General features: G+C 40.9%; 1 protein-coding gene across 9 annotated transcripts in view; it reads right to left on the reverse strand.

The window, feature by feature from the left end:
* GNB1L (G protein subunit beta 1 like) overlaps positions 1-19,657 on the reverse strand; it is a 68,673-nt gene that overhangs the window by 34,558 nt on the left and 14,458 nt on the right. For 2 of the 9 annotated variants that reach the window (XM_075898306.1, XM_075898307.1), the window contains exon 2: positions 3,923-4,037. The exons of 4 other annotated variants lie outside the window; for them this stretch is intronic. The gene's annotated coding sequence lies outside the window, so the exon portion shown is untranslated. Of the gene's footprint in view, positions 1-2,412; positions 2,999-3,090; positions 3,109-3,461; positions 3,885-3,922; positions 4,038-19,657 lie in introns of those variants that run through there. 3 more of the 9 variants (XM_025182905.2, XM_075898309.1, XM_014571820.3) reach the window with 3 other exon arrangements.

Here is a 19,657-nt window from a genome sequence, read left to right on the forward strand (position 1 = left end):
TTTGAGCAATTAAATATATATATTTTATTTGAAATCTAATTAATTCTAGACACATATTTTTCCCATGACAATTTTTTATGATTACTTGATTTATTCACTTCTAATTACTCTTTAATTAATCTAACATTCAACCAATATTATACTATTTTTCTCACATTCAACCAATACAGACAGTAAATTGAGGTTCCATTGTGCAATAGCAGAATCTGAAATGTCAATTTCTACACCACGTTTATTTATTTGTCTGTTATATTACTTTTCTTTTCCTCCCACAGGACATATGAACATGAAACACAATATGCATTGGACAGCTTTTTGTGTTCTATAGTTTTTTCCTTCAAAATGAGAAATATAACATAAATCTTGTTTTAATTCCATAGTAATGCATATGCAATATGATTCTATACAATAAAAATACAACCATTAAAAATGATGTTACAGTTCTAACATATAAATCACAAAATGTCTATTCAATTGACTAATGATATACAGGGCCAAGTCCTTAGCTAGAGTAAAATGAATTAACTCTATTGACCGCCAGCTCCAGCAAAAGAGATGTCCTGTGATATTCAACAATATCCTAGTTCACATTTTGGACCCATCCTGCAAATCCTTACTCACTTGAGCAATGCTATGGAAATACTGAGGTTTACAGAATTAGATCTTTAAATAAAAATAGTAATTATTTAATCTCAATGGGTGCAGTAATTATATCTATAAATTCATTTCTTCTTTAGAATCTTTATGCTTGTTAAGTAAGCCATAGTGCTGCTATAAGGCAAGTGTTACTATAAATCATTTTATAGATAGAGAAACTGAGGCAAAGAGATTAAGTGATTTGCCCAGAGAAACAGTGTCATTGGAAGAACCAGGATTAAGCACAGAATTTATGGGCTCTTACATATGTTCTCCAACCTCTCAGTAAGCACAACAGAAGTGAACTCACTAAAAGTTTTATAAGGAAAGACAGAAGTATTTAAATTACATAATAAGCTTTTGTAACATTCCTCTATTCTGCATTAATTTATTAGGTGAAAATTTACCAGCTTTTACAGGTAGCAGTATCATTGGCGAGAATGGAAGTTTTGCCTCAGTAAGGACTGTAGAATTTGGTCCCTAATTTTACTATTTCAATAATCAATTTTTTATTTTATTTTTTAAAAGGCCAATGTCATGTATATCAACCATTTTAAATTTAGGATCTAGAGAAGCCGATTAAAAAGCATTTTTGTGCTGAATGTCTAACTAAAATTCAAGATTAATTTGCATCAGCACTTCCTTTATAACCACTTAACCATCTGATTCCCATCAGATAAAATATATGTAGGTATTATTTGAATAAGACAAGTTATCAGATGGCAAAGTAGTCCATCTACAAAATCTGACAAGAATATACCATAATTCTGGGGGAAACAGGAATGACATTTATAGGGTAAATGTTACCTGATCATCGAATACAACAAATGTTTATTTTAATAGATTAGCCTAATTTTAGATTTTAGATACAAAAACACAATTGTTGTTCCATGTCAATTTGATCACATAATTCTAGATCAATTTTCCATGACCATGTAGGATGTAAACTCATTTTGAGAGAGACAAAATGAGTGAAGAATTTAATATACTTGATAATACTGGAAGAACTCTGTGTAGCCCAAAAGTGAGCGCTTTCAAATTTTGGTACTAATATAGCTACAAAACTGCAATACTTATTTACCACATTCCTGAGATAAAAATCAAACAGGTAAATAGTCAAAATGTGAGGACATTAATAAAAAGTGAGTGACAACTGAAACATCAATTCAATAAATCTTCAATGACCTTTATAATAGAACTTCTAGCTCTGAACACTGCAGATGCCTGGAACATTAGCTTTTCAATATTTTTAATGTTCATATCTTACATTTGCTGTTTATTTCTCTCTACTTACTAAACCAAAACTTCTCGAAAACTGTCACTATGTCTAAAGTGTTATTACTTATTTAAACCTTCAATCCCCTAGTCAAGTATGAACCACAACCAACAAAAAAGAAAACAAACAAACAAAAAAGCCCCCAAATCCAAGAGTGAAATATAAAACTGTTTCTCCATCTTAAGTCTGAATCTTGAGCTAGCCTGCAGTACCTGAACTTGAACTTCCAGCCTTTGAAGAGGCTCTGAAGAGCCCCCTTTTGTACTGCTTTTTTATGCTTGCAGGAACTGAATGAAGTGTCAGTCTTTCATCAGATAATAGATTATGTCAAGTTCTGATCAAATTCATTAAGAAAACCTTTACAGGCATCATTATCTCAAATCAGAAAATCTAGATCAAAGTATAATAGATTTTACAGCACAATAAAACTGAATATAAATATTTAAACACTAATTAAAGTGCCTCCATTGTTAAAAAGCAAATAAATAATTGAAAGCTACCTCTTTATAATACTATCCAAGTCCACCATATTTATCCACTGTTTCACAGAAAATCAGGGTCAAGATTAGGTGGAGGGTGGGAAGAAGTGCATATAAAACGGAGTCATTTGAGAACATGGAGGATAGCTAGAGGTTTAAATCATTTGTCTGAAGTAAGCCACTCCAAATGCTCATTCCAGTGAAAGACTGTTAACTCTTTAGTGTCTTTAATAAACCCCTTCTTAGCAGACAAAAATGTGATGGACAATGTCAGCTGCTTGGGCAAGATGCTCCAGACTGAGGGGATGGAAGGTGACTTAGAAAGAATAAGCGAGAAAAGATTTTTTTTTTTAAATATTCTATGAGAAAAAAATTAATTCCCAGACTAACAAAATGAAACAAAAATTTGCCAAATGTTATTAACAATTCTATCTTCTTGTCTCTGTACAAAGAGCTAGATAACTGAAATCTGGTGCCATTGTAAACCTGTTTTGTTTTACTTTTCATACAGTGATACTGTGTCTACGTGCTATAAATCCTAAGAAGAGAAAGTCCTAAGCAATTGCCTTTTCCTTCCCATTCCAAGTAGATATCAGCCATAGTTCTTTGAGGAGGAAACAGCAGAGGAAGGAATTAGATTCTGACTAATCAATGAACAGCAGCAAAAAAAAAGCAGTCACCAATATCAGTGCAACTTACTTCAAAGTATAATCAGATTCTCCATCTGTAACTCAAATTTTAAAACTATAATAATTTACGGAAAAAGGATTAAGTTATCCATTTTGAGTCAAAGACTTATTTCATAGTTTCATCCCAAATCCTGTATATTGTTAGGATCCTTTTTCCCTTTGAAGACTTAGTGAATGATTGAAGCTTCTACTTTCTGAGAAACAGATAACACAAGACCAGTAATCTGACTCTAAGCCACTGGATAAAGGCAGTTTGTTTCCTCTTAGCCCATCTGTCAACACCTCTTCAGTAATTAGTCCTAATTATTACAAAGAACTAGCCTCCCATTCGCATTATTAAATCAGAAATAGTATCATAGCCAGGTATCTTTCAACACCTACCAGACCAACGACCTTCGATTTCATTGAATCTTCTATCAGTATCCGCCTCTGCAAGAGTCTAGGCAGTAATTTTATCATCAGCTTCAAAGATGCAGATCCCACAGTGGAATTCCAAGGATGCATTCATATACAGACCCACAGCATGTGACAAGGGAGTAACCAACATAATTGACCTTTGCATTGTTCCCTAAACTACTGTGATATCAAACACACATTCAGTTTAATACAACAGAACTTTTTTTGTGCTTAAAAGTATTCCTTTGAACTAAATATTAATGGCATTCTGGCTGTAAATATAACCATTTAACATATTTAAGGAATATTAATGAGGTATTACTATAATTTGGAAGAGGGCTTTTTTAAAAGTAGGACTTCCACAAATAAAACAAAACCCCTTCCACTCCCAACATGGGCTTGTGCCTGTACAAAGAAGGCCTGATGGGATTTATTTATTTGCTTACTTATTTATTTATCCCCTGTATTTGAAATTCAGATCTTGTCTTCTCTGGAAGGCTGTCGGTGTCTGGAAAATGTATAGGGTTGCAACATCACAGATACCAAGGAAGTGAAACATAACTAAAAGAGAAAAGTCTTTGTTTTTGTTAACATATACTTAAAGAAACTCTAGAAAGAAGATGTCTGTATTAAGTATTCAGCACCCTTTAAAAAAAGTATGATGTCACAATACACATCTAAGACCACTAGTGAGGCCTTATTTACTCTGGGATTTGAGAAACCAGTGCAACCCTTCCTCAGACATGGTGCATTGGAATAAATGGCACTGGTGCATGTTATGACTTGCACCAGAGTGACACTAAGGGTGTCTACACTGCATTCTTATTTCAAAATAAGCTATTCCGGAAAAAATACTCCGAAATAGCTTATTTTGAAATAGCACATCTACACTACAGGGAAGCCTCAAAATTAGCCTAAGGCAGGCTTCCCTAATGTGAGCATGCTACCTTGACTTAGAGGAGCTATTTCAAAATAGCAGCAGTGGAGCGTCCACACTACTGCTATTCTGAAATAGCTATCTGGGAATAAGTGTTATTCTTCATGGAATGAGGTTTACAGATTTTTAAATAAGCCATCCATTATTTCAAAATTATTTCAAAATAACGGAATTGCTGTGTAGATGCTCTCATTGTTATTTTGAAATAACTGTGCTGCGTAGACACACCCTAAGGTTTTGTGCTGATGCACATACAGCAGTGCAGTTACATACAAAAGCTTCAGTGTAGACAAGAGTGTACAAAATATGATGTCCCCAATGTACAGTCTACTCGTATTTTACTTCAGAAACATCTAAAAAGAATCCTTTTATTAGCTATTTATTCATAATAAAGACACATATGAAGGCACAGGCTCTTTTCCCTAATCTGCATCCCCTTCACAGGTCACTTTTTAAAGCAACCAACATTTTTATAATGATCAGAAGTTAATTATTTTACAAGAAATAACCATTCAATTTATTTAGGGTGAAATTCTACCCAACCAGCACACAGCTGAATGATCAGGAGCTGTGCAGGGCACTAAATGAGAATGTGAATAGGTGGGAATCACACACAGAAGTCTGCAGAGATGTCATGGATTGAAGCCCATAGATTGGTAGCCCTCCTATATCAGGATCTGGGTCCATGGAAGCCACATAAGTATTAAACCATGTCCTCTTCTCCAATCCAATTACAGATCCCTCTAAACTGGTCTGTTTGGAATTTTTATGAAGACATTTCTGCAGCACACAGGAAGTGTGGAGGTACTTTGTGTAATTACTCCACTCCAATTTTCAATTTATCTTCCTCTACGGGGCTTGCATGCAGCACATCCACACATGGATCAGTTTCTCCTTCATAAGTAACAACCTTGCTGCCAGCAACAACAAAAAGCTACTAATGTCACTGTAACCATAATTAGCAATTGGTAGGCATTGAATTATCAATGGCTCCAACTTTGAAATGTGTATAAATATTTCAAATACCATATTAATATGGCATCCATTAAAATCAATATTAACACCACCAGTATGAAGTACTCTTTTTACATTTCCTTTTATAAAGCTCTAGTGGTCAGATTAATAGCTCCAGCATAAGGTGGAGTTTCCCCATTACAATATCACATGTATCATTAAAAAAACTTTTTAAAAATCAAAATCAGATGTGCCTTTTAAAGGAAAAAGGTGTTTCTCTACTAAATAAATATTATTCCAGTTAGTCTATCCAGCAATAGACTCTCCTGAGTTCTAAGTATTTAAAGATTTCACTAGTAGGGCTAAGGAAGTGGGAAAAGGGTAAATACTGAAAGTGAATATTTGAGCAAGCAGAGGATAATGTGCAAATGCCGGAGAAATGAACTAACAGTTTAAACACATTTTTAAAAACACTCAGACTTCCTAGAACTACTAGTTAAAATCCCAATAGAATTGACTCAGTCCTTCATTCTTTCACATTAAATAACCTGCTTCCATCTACCATGTGTTTATCTTTCAGCGCAGAGCAGCCGTGGATAAATATCGGTCAATGGGTCAGATCCGGTCCACCACAGTTAGCTCCTGGCAGGCCCCCACTGCTATATTTACCTGCATGGCCACAGGTTCCAGTGGCACAAATCATAGTTCCTCGCCAACAAGAGCTGCAGAAAAGTGGTGTCCCAGTCTGCACCTCTCCCATATTCTTCCATTGGCTGGGAACGATGATCTGCAGCCAATAGAAGCTGCAGTTGCTGATACTTGCAGCCATGTAGGTAAATATATTGGCAGCAGCTCGCAAGAGGCTAACCCTGGCAAACTGCCACCATGTTATTGTTCACCTGGGTGTAGACTTTAAAGGTCCTATCGGTTATGTATCAACATTAAAGAACACTCAGTACTTTTTGTACCAGTTTGTGTTGGTGTCCTAAGCCAAAATCCCTCTCCTCCACATAGTAGTGCAGCATGCCAGTTTGTTACCACGCTCCATCCCAGAGTTGGCTGCATTTCAATGGAATATTTTATATATGGGCGGATCCTGCCTTTTCAGGTCACTTGGTGTTATATGAAAACTGGGGAAAGAATGAGTCTTTGTCATATGCACCTCACATCATCTTCGGGCACATCTACATTACTGGGAAGATCAACGCTGCTGTGGTCAGTCTTCCAGCATTTGATTTAGTGAGTCTAGTGGGGACATGCTAAATCAAATGCTAAAGGCACTCCCCTTCCCATTGATGCTGCTGAGGAATAAGGGAAGTTAATGGGAGCATTTCTTCCATTGACCTCCCACAGTAAAGATGCCGCCCCCTAGCTTACTTAAAGGTACATCGACTCCAGCTATGTTATTTACATAGCTGGAACTGCATACCTTAAGCTGACTTTCCCCCATTGTGTAAACCTACCCTTAATTTCCATAAAAATGTACAATTAAATATTTGATCAAAAATCAGAAGAAATAATTATATAAATAGGCACAGACTGTGTAGTCTGTAAAAGAAAAAGAGGTACTGCCAGGAAGGATGGAAGACAAAATGTATCCGAACTTCAGCTCCAGGGACTGAGGAGAAGGTGTCCATATCTTGATAGATCTGGAGTTGTGGGGGCATTTCATCTGCTGGTGCAGGCTAGGGAAGCCCTCACCTTTCCAGCTCTCATAGCATGTATTGTGTCTTGAAGCAATAGTAAACAGCCAGAATGCAGTAAGGCTACAATGCCTCTTCTTCCCTTTCTTCTATAGACTGCATCAGGATCAAGCCCTGTACTTCCAACTCAGCTTTTACAAGGAGTAATGAAACTGAGCTTTGTCAAATTGCTGGTGATCCATCTTTGCATGAGTTACAAAATTGTGTATTTATTTGCATATGCGAATATTCAAAGGAAATGCCCTTTTACAGTTTCCTCAGAGGTAAAATGGCCTTACCATCCAAATGCCAAAAACACAAAAGCAACTTGACAGATTTACAGACTTGAATAATGCTTGTGCAGGTTTGCATCACAGTACCCTGAAATGTTGACTTGGTGATCATTTTTAAAGGCCCTCAACATATACAAGTTTTCAAAATCATGTATTTTATATACAACACTACAGGTTGAAACTTTTTTAACTGGGATTCTCTGATCTGGCAACATCCATGGTCCGGCACAGATGCTGCAGGACCAGAGAGTCACAGTGAAGGGCCAGTGATAAGGATCCCTGTGGGGCTGGCAGGGCAGAGAGCTGCCTGCAGCAAGCTGATAGTGAGGTTGCCCAACATGTGACAGCAGGGCTGACCAGCAGGGCTGGTATTCTCAGTGCATGGCTGCCTGGCAGGGCTGGGATCTGTGGTAGCTGCAGTGAATGGATGCTTGGAGGATATGGAAGCCCCAGCGCAGCACATGCGGCTACCCTGAAGATCCTGGAGTCCAGCACAGTGCTGCCAGGTGGGTCCAAGAGCCATAGCAGTGATGGCTGCTCAACAGGTTGACAGGAGATGGGAGCTGGCCAGGAGGGTCAGTGGGCAGGCCAGGAGGACCAGTGGGCAGGGGTCCAGAAATGACCTCCCCTGGTCCAGCAAAATCCCTCATCCAGGACTTGTCAAGTCCCGAAGGTGCAGGATCAGGGAGGTCCAACCTGTATTATAATTTACCCTGCAAGATCTTCAGTCTATTCATATTGCAAATATTAAACATCCTGGGTTCATGGAAGAATTCTGAGCCCTGCTATTGAATTAAGTTCTTCATGGTTGGGGGTAGGTCCTTTTTTGTACATAAATGATCTTTGTTTATGTTTTATGAGATGCTATGAATTATGTGTATTCATGAATTTCTTGTGGACAGAATACAAGACAAATTTAAGATACCTATGTAAAAGATAACATTGAGAGCTGTATTCTAAACAAGAGCTCAAAATAGCCAAACCCTAGTCAGCACTGTGATAATGTGGACAAGTCAATATATCATGAGAAGCATATACTCCACTATGAACATATATACAAATGTGAATTCAATTTAACCAGGATTAAATATAAATAACATGCTTAAGCAAAGAGGTTTTTTTAAATATAAAAGTCAAAGCTTTTTTCTTCAGCTCCGTAAATTTGCTTTAGTTATTGGAATATTTATGGTTTGGCAAAATAACTCCTTTAAGTAAACTGAATACTTTGTACTTAAGAGCACAGATTATATTTAATAAAAGCCACTATATAATCTTTATAAAACTTGGCTGGATTTCACTGGCTGGACTTTCGGTATTTTTAAATTCCTGTACATCTTGATATTCAGTATATCTGTTCACTATTATTTCCAGTCTCTAATAAATAGTGTTGATGACCCTCTGGAACCTCAATTGTAGCTATTCCTCATATGCCCATTCAGCATTGGGCATTTTGGATTCAGTTTATATTCAGCACTTGGATCTGAAACAAAGTGTCAGGCATCCACAAGAGTTGTAATTTCAGGCAATCAATAGGAATGTTAATGGCCTTACAGTATCAGGAGCCTGATTCTGAAAGCTGCTGTGCACCCACAGCACCCAATGAATTCAGTGGTTTCAAAGTTTCAGCACTTCTCAGGAGCCAGTCTAATATCAGGGTTTTTTTTCTTAAAGGACCTATTCACACTCCATTGTATTCAACAGCAGCTTGCCCACTGAGTAGCAAAGGTGCACCCTCATTGTTGCTAGAAACATTAAAAAAGGAACAAACCAGACAAAGCATACAAATCATCAAGATCAGGCAGAAAAAGAAACATTCCATTGTGCCTTGAGACTCAGTCCTGTGTCATGGCAACAGCCAGCCACATCACTGGAGGAGGGGCACTAGAAGAAGCTAACTGGGAGACACACCATTCCTTCCCTGTTCCCTTCTTGTTTGGAGGGGAGAGAAAGTTAGGGTGCAGTTTGTTCCCTCCTTACTCCTAGTCAACACCTCAGACCAACACATAGAGGGGAGCCCATTTCCTGATCCCCTTTCTCAGGCTATGTCTGCACTACCAGCAGTGTTCCCTCTAAGATTTTCTATCCAAGAGCAGAATGAGTTTTGCGCACCAGTATTGAGTTCATTGTGTGCCATTGTGGCACCCAAGTGATTAATAAATAGTTTATAAACCTCTCCCTTTTCCCCTCTGCTGTCATGTCTCCCACCATCCCCTCACCCCATCTGCTCCCCTGGTGTTTGCTGCTGCCCCCCAACCCCTCACCACCTCTGCTATCCCTATCCTCAATGACTCCTGTACCCGCCCTTCTCTTCCCCCTGTGCCCACTACCCCTCTAGCACCACTGATTATCTGTAGCTACCCCTTCCCATTCCCTCTCCTAACACCTCCCTCTACCCACAAGCCCTGCCTCTCTCCTCTAATGTCCGTCCCTCCCCTCCATGTGTCTGCCCTTCTGCTTCACCCTCACAATCTCCTGGTATCTGCACCTTCCCAATGCCTCCCCCTTCCCTCACTGCCCATGCCCTCCTTCTCTCTGGTGCTTACCACTCTCTGCCCCAGTTCCTCTCATGCACCTCTGTGCCCTCAAACACAATTTGCTTCATCTCCTACCTTCCTCATGCACCCCCTCCTTTCAAACCTTCTTCTCCTACCACTCATTCCTCCCCTCTCCTCTTCCTCTCTTTTGCCCCCATTGTCCCTCCCCTTTCCTCTCCTAGCATCACCCCGTCCCCTCCCTTGTCCCACCCCCACTAACACCTTCTCTCCCTTCCCCCCTCCTGCCCTTTTCCTCATTGTTTACTCTTGGCCCCCTGGCATTTGTCTGTCCTCCATCCTGCCCGTTGGTGCCTGCCCCTTTCTTTTCCTGCCCAGGCTCTCCACACCATTCAGCACAAGCCCCTTCCTCTCCTCACCCACCTTCCCCTTAGTTCTCCCCATGCCCCTTCCCTAACTTTCTACCTTCGATGTGGAAAGCAGTTTGTGGGACCTTAAGCAGGGACCACAGTGCTATTTTTAATACTGCGGTTCTGGCCCCAGAAGCTCCTTGCAACCCTGGTCCCAGCTGTTGGGTGGACTGCGTGCTGGGACTGGAGCAGAAGCTGCCCACGGTGCTATTTTTAGCAGTGCGGTCCTGCAGGGATCAGGACTGTGTTACTAAAAATAGCACTGCGGGTGGCCCTGGCTTCAGCTGGAGTAAAGCGGCAGCTGCACAGGGTCTATTCCAGCTGGGGGACTGGAACAGCCTCACCTCACACACTCTGGCTCCAGGCGGAGCAAAAGGGCAGCCACTAGCACTAGGAACCCAGCAGACCACTGGCTGCTGCCGCCACTCACCTTCCATTCCAGCAGGAAGGTGAGTTGTGAGTGCTGCTGAGCAGCTCTTAAAACGATGTGGGCAGACCTAAAATTTTTAGTGCTTAGCCCCACAGGTATGCAGCTTAGAGGGAACAATGATTATCAGGTTATTTTGAAATAAGTTATTTCAAAATAATATCTCTCAAAATAACTATTTTAAAATAAGCTTATTCCTCTTCACAAACAGGAGTTTTGAAATAACAAGCCCCTTATTTCAAATTAACAGGCTTGGTAGTGTGGACGCTTGCCTGGTTATTTTGAAATAAGGGAGCTATTTCAAAATAACTCCCCAGTGTAGACATGCCCTCAGTGTGGTGGTGGTGGAAACATTTAGCATGCAGCCTTTATGGTTCCTCCTTTCCCCTTTCTCTCCAAAACAATCAAAAGCAGCATGAGGTCAAGAAAGGGTTGGGGTTAGGGGTGGGGAACATTTTTTGGATTGGGGCCAATGATTTGCGGAAAAATCAGTCAGGGGCTACAGACAAATGAGAAGCAGAAATAAATTTTTTTTAAAAAAATCTTCACTGGCATGGCCCCCTAGCACACCATAACCTAGTGAAGACCAAGCTGGCAGATTTTGGGAGGGAGAGCCCTGAGCTCTCAGGAGCCAGATCCAGGCAAGCTCCCAGACCTTTGTCCCCTTCCACTATCTTAGGGGTGGGGAACCTTAGGAGGCCACACTTACTTCCCACTACTCCCCTACATGGCTGTGGAAGGGCTAGAGACAAACTTGTCCAAAGCTTACATAAGCCTGACACAGAAAAAGAATGCTATTTAAGAAGATATATTTCAAGTATCTAAGTATACTAACTCACATTTCATGGATATGACAGATTTTCTTTACCTTTTAAAATATACGGTACATTTCAAATATTTAATTACATTTTGGAGCCATCTGGTTATGTAGAATTTATGGTGTAAAAGATATCATAATTAAGTTTGCTTGTTTATTATTTAAATATGGAGCAGTAAAATACAGGTAGGTTTTACCCCAGTATACTGACCGAGGAACAGTCCAAAAGACGTTAAACGTCTTGTTAAGGGGACCAAAATAACTATTTTAGAATAGGATTACAACTCAGGAGTTCCTAACATCCACTCCTGTGATTAGACCACTGTGCCTGTCTCTCTCAAGTTTTTTTTTTAATTGTGAGAAAGCAGTGGTTAGAGAGGGAAATGGTAGTCAGGAGGCGAGTAGCTCCTTTACTAAGATGGCCACAGAGTTACTGTGTCCCCTCACTTATAATTAGTCATTCAGAGAAACTGAGGTACAATGAGGCAGGAAAATATCAAAGATCTTGAAGACTGAAGAATGTATTTAATAGTTATGAAGCATTTCAGTTCACCTTTAAATGAAATTTCATCTAATAAATGGGCTCCACATGGACACAGGTGTTTGCCTCCATGCATCTTATGGGAAGGTCAGGGCTCAGCTCATTAATGTTGTAAATCACCTTGACAATTATATTAAAAATCTTGAATTTTTACATTGGAAAAAAAGAGTTACAATATCTAACTCTTATTCATGAATACGATCCAAAATGTAGAATACAACCCTTTTTTTGGCAAACATTTTAAATAGCTGATCTGTCACAGAAAAAAGACAGACAAAAAAACAGTTTAATTCTAATGGCTCAATGGTGGTGCTAAATCATAATTCAAGATAGAAGGTAGCAAGGATGAACAATGGGCAGGAGCACATCAAGGCCTACCTAAACTAAAGAGAAGTCAGATATTGCACCAAACAGGGCCAGGTAGGCTTTCCAAGTGTCCGGTATTGACCCAGACAGTCTGGTATTGACCTGGACAGTCCAGTACTTTCGCCTCCTATCTGGTAAAAAAATTTAGAAAATACTAGACACCTAAAATGTCTGGTATTTTCTGAATTTTTTTCTCTGCGAGGAGATGAAAATACCAGACACCTGGCAACCCTACAGCATACTCAGCAACTGGGCCCAGCACCCTCCCCTCCGCTTACCTGGTTCTGCAGGGGACCAGAAAAACAAGATGGCCACCAGCAAAAAAAGACTCTTTTTAAAGGGGCCATGCTGATTTTTTATTTGCTTAATAACTGTCAGGGTCTTTTTTTTTTTTTTTTTTGCTCAACAGCTTTATTCTCCCCCTTTTTTTTCCCCTCAACAGAATTTTTTTCCTGGTGGTGGTTTTTTTTGGGGGGGAGGGGGGGGCGGTATTTTTGGTTAAACCATCTGGCAAACCTAGGGCCAGGGTGCAGTGAGCACTCTCCTAGACCAGGCCAGTTCTGTTACTAAAGTGAAGGCATGGCCTTTGTCATCTCCCTTCCTATATGAGTTAGCTAGCATTGCTGAGGGCAGTAGTTTGCAATCTGCAGAGTTCAGGTGTTGCCATTGAGCTAGGTTCCTATGTGGGTGCACAAGGATACGTGGGTGAGGAAGTTTCTTATATCTTCTCATCCCAACCTGTGCATCCCAGAAGGAATAGGCTAAACTAGATCTCACTCAGAAAAATATCTTACATTTGACAATAAACTAAAATATTCCATGAAACAAAAAGGGAAAAAACATTTTCACTGACCCCTACTCCAAAGCTTTGATAAATGATTGGTCTCCCATTTCACCTAAACAAGCATGGGTGCATAATAGTCTATGGAGCTGTTTGAGCACAAAGTAAAGTGTAAATAGTTGATTAAGCTCTACTACCCTCTTTGTTCTCAACCACTGGGAAGTGAAACAAAGTAAGTCAAGCAGTGCACTTCCAAGCTGGGGGCCACAGCCACGGTTAGCACCAACAACCACAAATAATAAAATAAAGGAAGGACTTTCATTATGTTTACCTGTAGGGAGGGACCAGAAGAAATAATGTGTCAAACTGCAATCAAGGAAGTACATATGTCAACTGGAAAAACTGACCCAAAAAAGGGTTTTTTTTACATAAAGAATGAAGTAACCAATGCCTTCAATTGTTCAGTGAAAAGGGGGGGGGGCAGGGGGTATCTGTAAATGCAACTAGAAAAACAAGCAAATCTAAAATAATTCCTGAATGTTCCTCCTGCTCATAATTATCCCCATATTTTTTGTTCTAGTTCAACAAGGTGAAATTGGCACAAATAATAAAATTAAAAGTCAAGTACAAGAAGTTAAAATGGTCCAACCTTGAAAAAAGAACAAATTTATTAGCACGATGGACTAAATTTTAGTGGGCAACGTACATAAATGAATGTCAGGAAGAAACAAAGGGGAGCAGTAGGAGAGCATTATGGAAGCTCTGGAGAGACTATTACATGGGTCTCTTGCAATTTCCATGGTAGATGATTTAATTGAGGAACAGCAATGGTTTACACACATAGTTATATGCATACACAGCCATTAAGACCAAATAGCAGTCCCTTTCCACAGGTGTCTTAGAAGAAATAAAATTTCCAATGGAGCCACATCCAAAGGAGAGGTCAAAAAGAATTAGATAAGTTCATGGAAGATACGGCCATCAATGGCTTTTAGCCAAGATGGTTAGGGATGAAACTCTTGCTCTGGGAATCCGTAAACCTCTGATTGACAGAAGCTGGGAAAAGATGACAGAGTATGGATCATTTGTAATTGTCCTGTTCTCTACATTCCCTCTGAAGCATCTGGCACCAGTAAGTATGAGAAGACAGAATACTGGGCTAGGTGTATGGCAAATATGATGCTAGAAAACTATGTATGTCACTTACCCTGCATCAGGCATTTTTTGGCTCATTATGTTTTTAAATTAAAGAATCAATTAAAGAAACAATTAAAGAATCATTCCCTACCCATTCAGCCACTTATGTAATAGATTGTAAAACTGACCGACAGTCCTGTAGGAATCAGGATTTCTAATGCATTGGAAGCACCATAGGTGTGTTACTTTTATGGTTTCTTAACAGGGTTTTAATTTCATTTGCTTTCTGCATCTATCTTCTAAATGCCGGGCCAATAAGAAACAGAGTAAATGTCAGTCAGCATAAAAAAGGAACCAATAGACACAAAAATGTATCAAACTGGCTTCGAATTTTTTAAAATAATAATTAAAAGCACTCTAAGTGCTAAGTGCTTATACCACATCAGGCTTCCTACTTAGGACAAAGATGCATCACTCTTCATCCCACTTCTCAGACATGTCTAAAAGTTGCATTTGCTTTCCCAAGGACAATGACTCATTATAACATAGTCTGTCCATTTGTACACTCAGATGGCTGTGGCGGCAGTTAGGGATGCAAAATCCCATTTAATTGATTAACCTGTTAAACATGATGTTTAATCAATTAAAGAAGAGGCAGGCCAGGGAAGCCAGGGTGGCTGGAACAGCCCCTGCCTTTGATGCACCAGAAGGCTGCAGCAGCTCCTGTCCATGGCAGATCTCCAATGGTTAACCCATGGCTGGACAAGACACAGCCTGGGGAATGCATTTGGCTGCTTTCTATTTATATCCTACTACCCACCAAAATTATGCCACCAAATTTCCAGGTAGTGGCTCAGGCAGCAAGATCCTATTTAAATTAGGATGTAATAGTTTAGTTAATTAACTGATAAGCAAAAGCTTATAGGTTAATGCTATAGAGTACATGCATTCCTCTCCTCCCTCTCTATTGGGATAGAGAGTACGCTTATTAAGTTTGCAGATGTTACCAAACTGGGTGGGGTTGCAACTTCTTTGGAGGATAGGGACATAATTCAAAATGACCTTAGCAAGTTAGAGAAATGGTCAGAGGTAAACAGGATGAAGTTTAATAAAGAGAAATGCAAAGTGCTCCACTTAGGAAGGAACAATCAGTTCCATACATACAAGATGGGAAGCAACTGTCTAAGAAGGAGCACGGCGGAAAGAGATCTAGGGGTCATAGTGGACCACAAGTTGAATATGAGTCAACATTGTGATGCTGTTGCAAAAAAGCAAATATGATTCTAGGTTGTATCAACAGGTGTGTTGTAAGCAAAACTCGTGAAGTCATTCTGCCGCTCTACTCTGCACTAGTTAGGCCTCAGCTGGAGTACTGTGTCCAGTTCTGGGCGCCACATTTCAAGAAAGATGTGGAGAAATTGGAAAGAGTACAGAGAAGAGCGACAAGAATGATTAAAGATCTAGAGAACATAACCTATGAAGCCAGGCTTCATGAACTGGGCTTGTTTAGTTTGGAAGAAAGATTAAGGGGGGACATGATAGCGGTTTTCACAAGGGTGTCACAAGGAGGAAGGAGAAAATTTGTTCCTCTTGGTTTCTGAGGACAGGACAAGGAGTAATGGGCTTAAAGTGCAGCAGGGGAGGTTTAGATTGGACATTAGGAAAAAATTCCTAACTGTCAGGGTGGTCAAATATTGGAATAAATTGCCAAGGGAGATGGTGGAATCTCCCTCTCTGGAGATATTTAAGAACAGGTTAGATAGACATCTGTCAGGGATGGTGTAGACGGAGCTTGGTCCTGGCTTGAGGGCGGGGAGCTGGACTCAATGACCTCTCAAGGTCCCTTCCAGTCCTATGATTCTATGATTCCTTCCCTCCCCGCAGTAAATTTTGTAGCAGGCTGGCCAGCAGCCCAGCTCAGTTCTGGCTCATGCCCGGTCTGGGACCAACCCCAGCTGCGGCTCTGCATTTAAAGTGTATTAGGAGCCAGACGGGCAGGCAGCCCAGCTCAGTTCTGGTTCACACTGGATCCAGGAGCTCAGGACCCGCTCCCCAGACAGGGACTGCTGCCACTCCGCCCTGAAGCCTCTTTATCGGAGGCAGCAGCACAGGGCAACAAGCAGCTGATCCGCAAGAGGATCTGTTTTTTAAACTGGCAACTCTCGCAGACTAGTTCCCACCTGGCATCCCACGCTGCTTCCAGCCCCGATCCCAGGGACTATAGAATAGTCAACTAAAAAATAAGAATTCATGAGATTACTCGACTATTCAATTAACCGATATTTATCATCCCTAATTTACATGGCTCATGGCTATGGCACTGCCCTGGTAGGGGCCAGAGCTTTGAGTGTTTTAAATAGCTGCAGCAATCCCAGGCAGCTACCAATCAACACAGTAGCAGCAGAGCCAGGAGCTCCAAACCCTTTGCTGTGTTTTTAATTCAAAGCCTCTAGCTCACACAACTCTGGGAGGAAACTAGTTCCCAGCCCTGCCCCTTCAGCCTTAGAAACTGCCCCTTCCAGGGTAGAGCTGGCCATGTACCAAAATTCATTAAGAGGCCCCCCTGAGAAAATGATTGCCCACCCCTGGGTTAACCTTTAACCTTTCACATCCCTAGCAGCAGTTAAGAGCAGAGACATAGTGTCAAGGAACAAAGCTATGTGTAATATGCAATAGAAAAAGTAAGGAGTATGTTACACATATATTCTAAAATAAATAAATTAAATCATTTAAGAGCTAGGGATAGAGGCAACTTTGTGATGAATAAGTCTGCCATCTATTTGAAATTCAAGCTCATCTCTGTCTATAAGCTGCTACATAGTTCTGTTCAAACTTAAGTCACACTTTTAGCTGTCACCTATTCTCTATCCATACTCAGCCAATTTAGCGCACCTTGTTGCTTCCCCGTTCTCCTTTGCTCAAAGGCATATCCAGGCCTTTTTTCATGCTGTACACTATACCCAGCACACTCTCATTGACCCTGTAAACATATTACTACACTCTCCCATTTCAAGTCCCTCCCCTTAACATTTAGTTCTTTTGGTCATCCTACCTTTATTCTGCCTTCACTCTGGACAATTCTCCCCCCTCCCATTTTAATAAATTAATAAATATTTTTTCTGCAGTATACCTACTAACTAGTCAGCGAACAAAGCATATGATAGTTTTGACAGCCAGCAGTTAATCAAGTGACAAATTATCAAGTTTAGAGAAATAAAATCAGAATCCAGCTGTGAATTTTTGGATGAAAATCCTAGCATCTCCCATATTATCTCAATTTATGGTAAAGAAAATAGAGTAAAGGGAGATTCTACACCCTTTCTCATGTGGAACATAAAATAGATTTATTACCTATGTTATAATCTGTTTTCTCCTGAGGAAAAAGTATGGGAAGTGGTGGAATAATTTTTTTTTAACTGGGATTTTCTTTTTGATGAGCACAAAACCAACGTGTGGATCCTATTCAGATCATAAGGTTTTCCTATTTAATATTTCAGTCTAAGGTTTCTCAACCACTCTGATACTATACCAGTGACAGGTTTGCTTTTCTAAGCTGTATCAGGGATATCTCAGAGACCAGTAACTGAGAAATTCTGCACTAGTCACACTTTCTACCTTCTTAAATCTTGCAGCACTGTCTTTACATTTCAGTGGGAAAATCTACAACTGTTCCAGCTGTCTGAATGTGGAAAATCTTTCCTGAGAATATTAGCTGGTACATTTTTAGAATAGAATTCAACACACATACACTCCCACCCATAATGTTAAAGTTCTTTGGTTCTTACTGAAAAACTGTGGAGTAACTAATGCCAGCCTACATTCCTCTTCAGCTAATTCTGGTTCAACTTCACCTCCCACAGCACAGGTGTTCAGGAGAAGGTTTATAAGGGAATGCCTGCTTTGTCTGACCCATGCCAGCTGAATAGGGCTTGAACTACGGGGCTATTTAATTACAGTGTGCACATGCAGGCTGTAGCCTTCCTTTTTCACAGTGTCATACATCTACACCACAAGTAAACATCCCTTAGCCCAAGCCCTACAGTACTGAGGGCTGACACGAGCTAGCTGTGGATTTTTAGTTGCAATCTAGACATACCCATGCCCTAAGCAGCCGCTCTTAGGGTAAGGGGAAAGAATATTTTAAAACATTGGGCTGCACACTCATGGATTGTAGAGATGTGTTGAACTCCAGCTGGGAATTTTTTCTTGTGTATATTTGCTCTGACTGTAAAATCATCTTCTAACTGTTAAGAATAAACCACGAGGAAGAGAGGTGGCTGTTTTTCCTGTTCTTCTGAGCCTTTCCACTTATACTCTGTCTGATATTATCATTCTAATTTGGGTATATCAAAGCTTCTCACTTTACTCTAAGACGGGGTGGGCAAAAGGGCTGATTAGCCTGGGGGTGAGGTGTGCAAAGCCTCCTCCAGCCCTGCCAAGAGTGCATAGTAATTCTAAGTGCCACGTGCACCTTGCAGAGTGGGGGTAGGGCAGAGGAAACTTCACATGCTCCTCCCGCCCCCAGGCCAATTAGGGCCTGGGGGCAGGGGAAGTGCACGAAGTTTCCTCCAGCCTCCCAGGAGCACATGGTGCTTCAAAGTACCACGTGCTCCTGGCAAAGCAGGAGGAGACTTCGCGCACTCCCCTGCCCCCAAGGCCTGATTGGCCTGGATGTGGGAGGAGCACGTGAAGTTTCCTCTGCCCTGCCCCCACCCTGCGGGAGGAGGCTTTGCATAAGAACATGAGAACGGCCATACTGGGTCAGACCAAAGGTCCATCTAGCCCAGTATCCTGTCTGCCGACAGTAGCCAGCACCAGGTGCCCCAGCAGGGGTGGACCAAAGACAATGATCAAGTGATTTGTCTCCTGCCATCCTTCTCCAGCCTCTGACAAACAGAGGCCAGGGACACTATTTCTATCCCCTGGCTAATAGCATTTTATGGACCCAACATCCATGAAATTATCTAGCTTCTCTTTAAACTCTATTATAGTCCTAGCCTTCACAGCCTCCTCTGACAAGGAGTTCCACAGGTTGACTACACACTGTGTGAAGAACTTTCTTTTATTAGTTTTAAACTGCTACCCATTAATTCCATTTGGTGTCCTCTAGTTCTTCTACAGGCAGTCCCTGGGTTACGCGGATCCGACTTATGTCGGATCCGCACTTACAAATGGGGCTTTTCTCGCCCTGGAGGAAGCGGGCGGCAGGACCGCCCAAATGCGCTGCAGTCCTGCCGCCCGCGTTCTCCGGGGCGAGAAAAGCTGTACCGCCTCTCCCTGATCTGCTGGTCTGCTGATCTGCTGCGCGTCTAGGCGGTCCCGCCACCCGGGTCCTCCATGGCTT

Source organism: Pelodiscus sinensis, chromosome 15, assembly GCF_049634645.1.
Source record: "Pelodiscus sinensis isolate JC-2024 chromosome 15, ASM4963464v1, whole genome shotgun sequence".
Classification (NCBI taxonomy): domain Eukaryota; kingdom Metazoa; phylum Chordata; order Testudines; family Trionychidae; genus Pelodiscus; species Pelodiscus sinensis.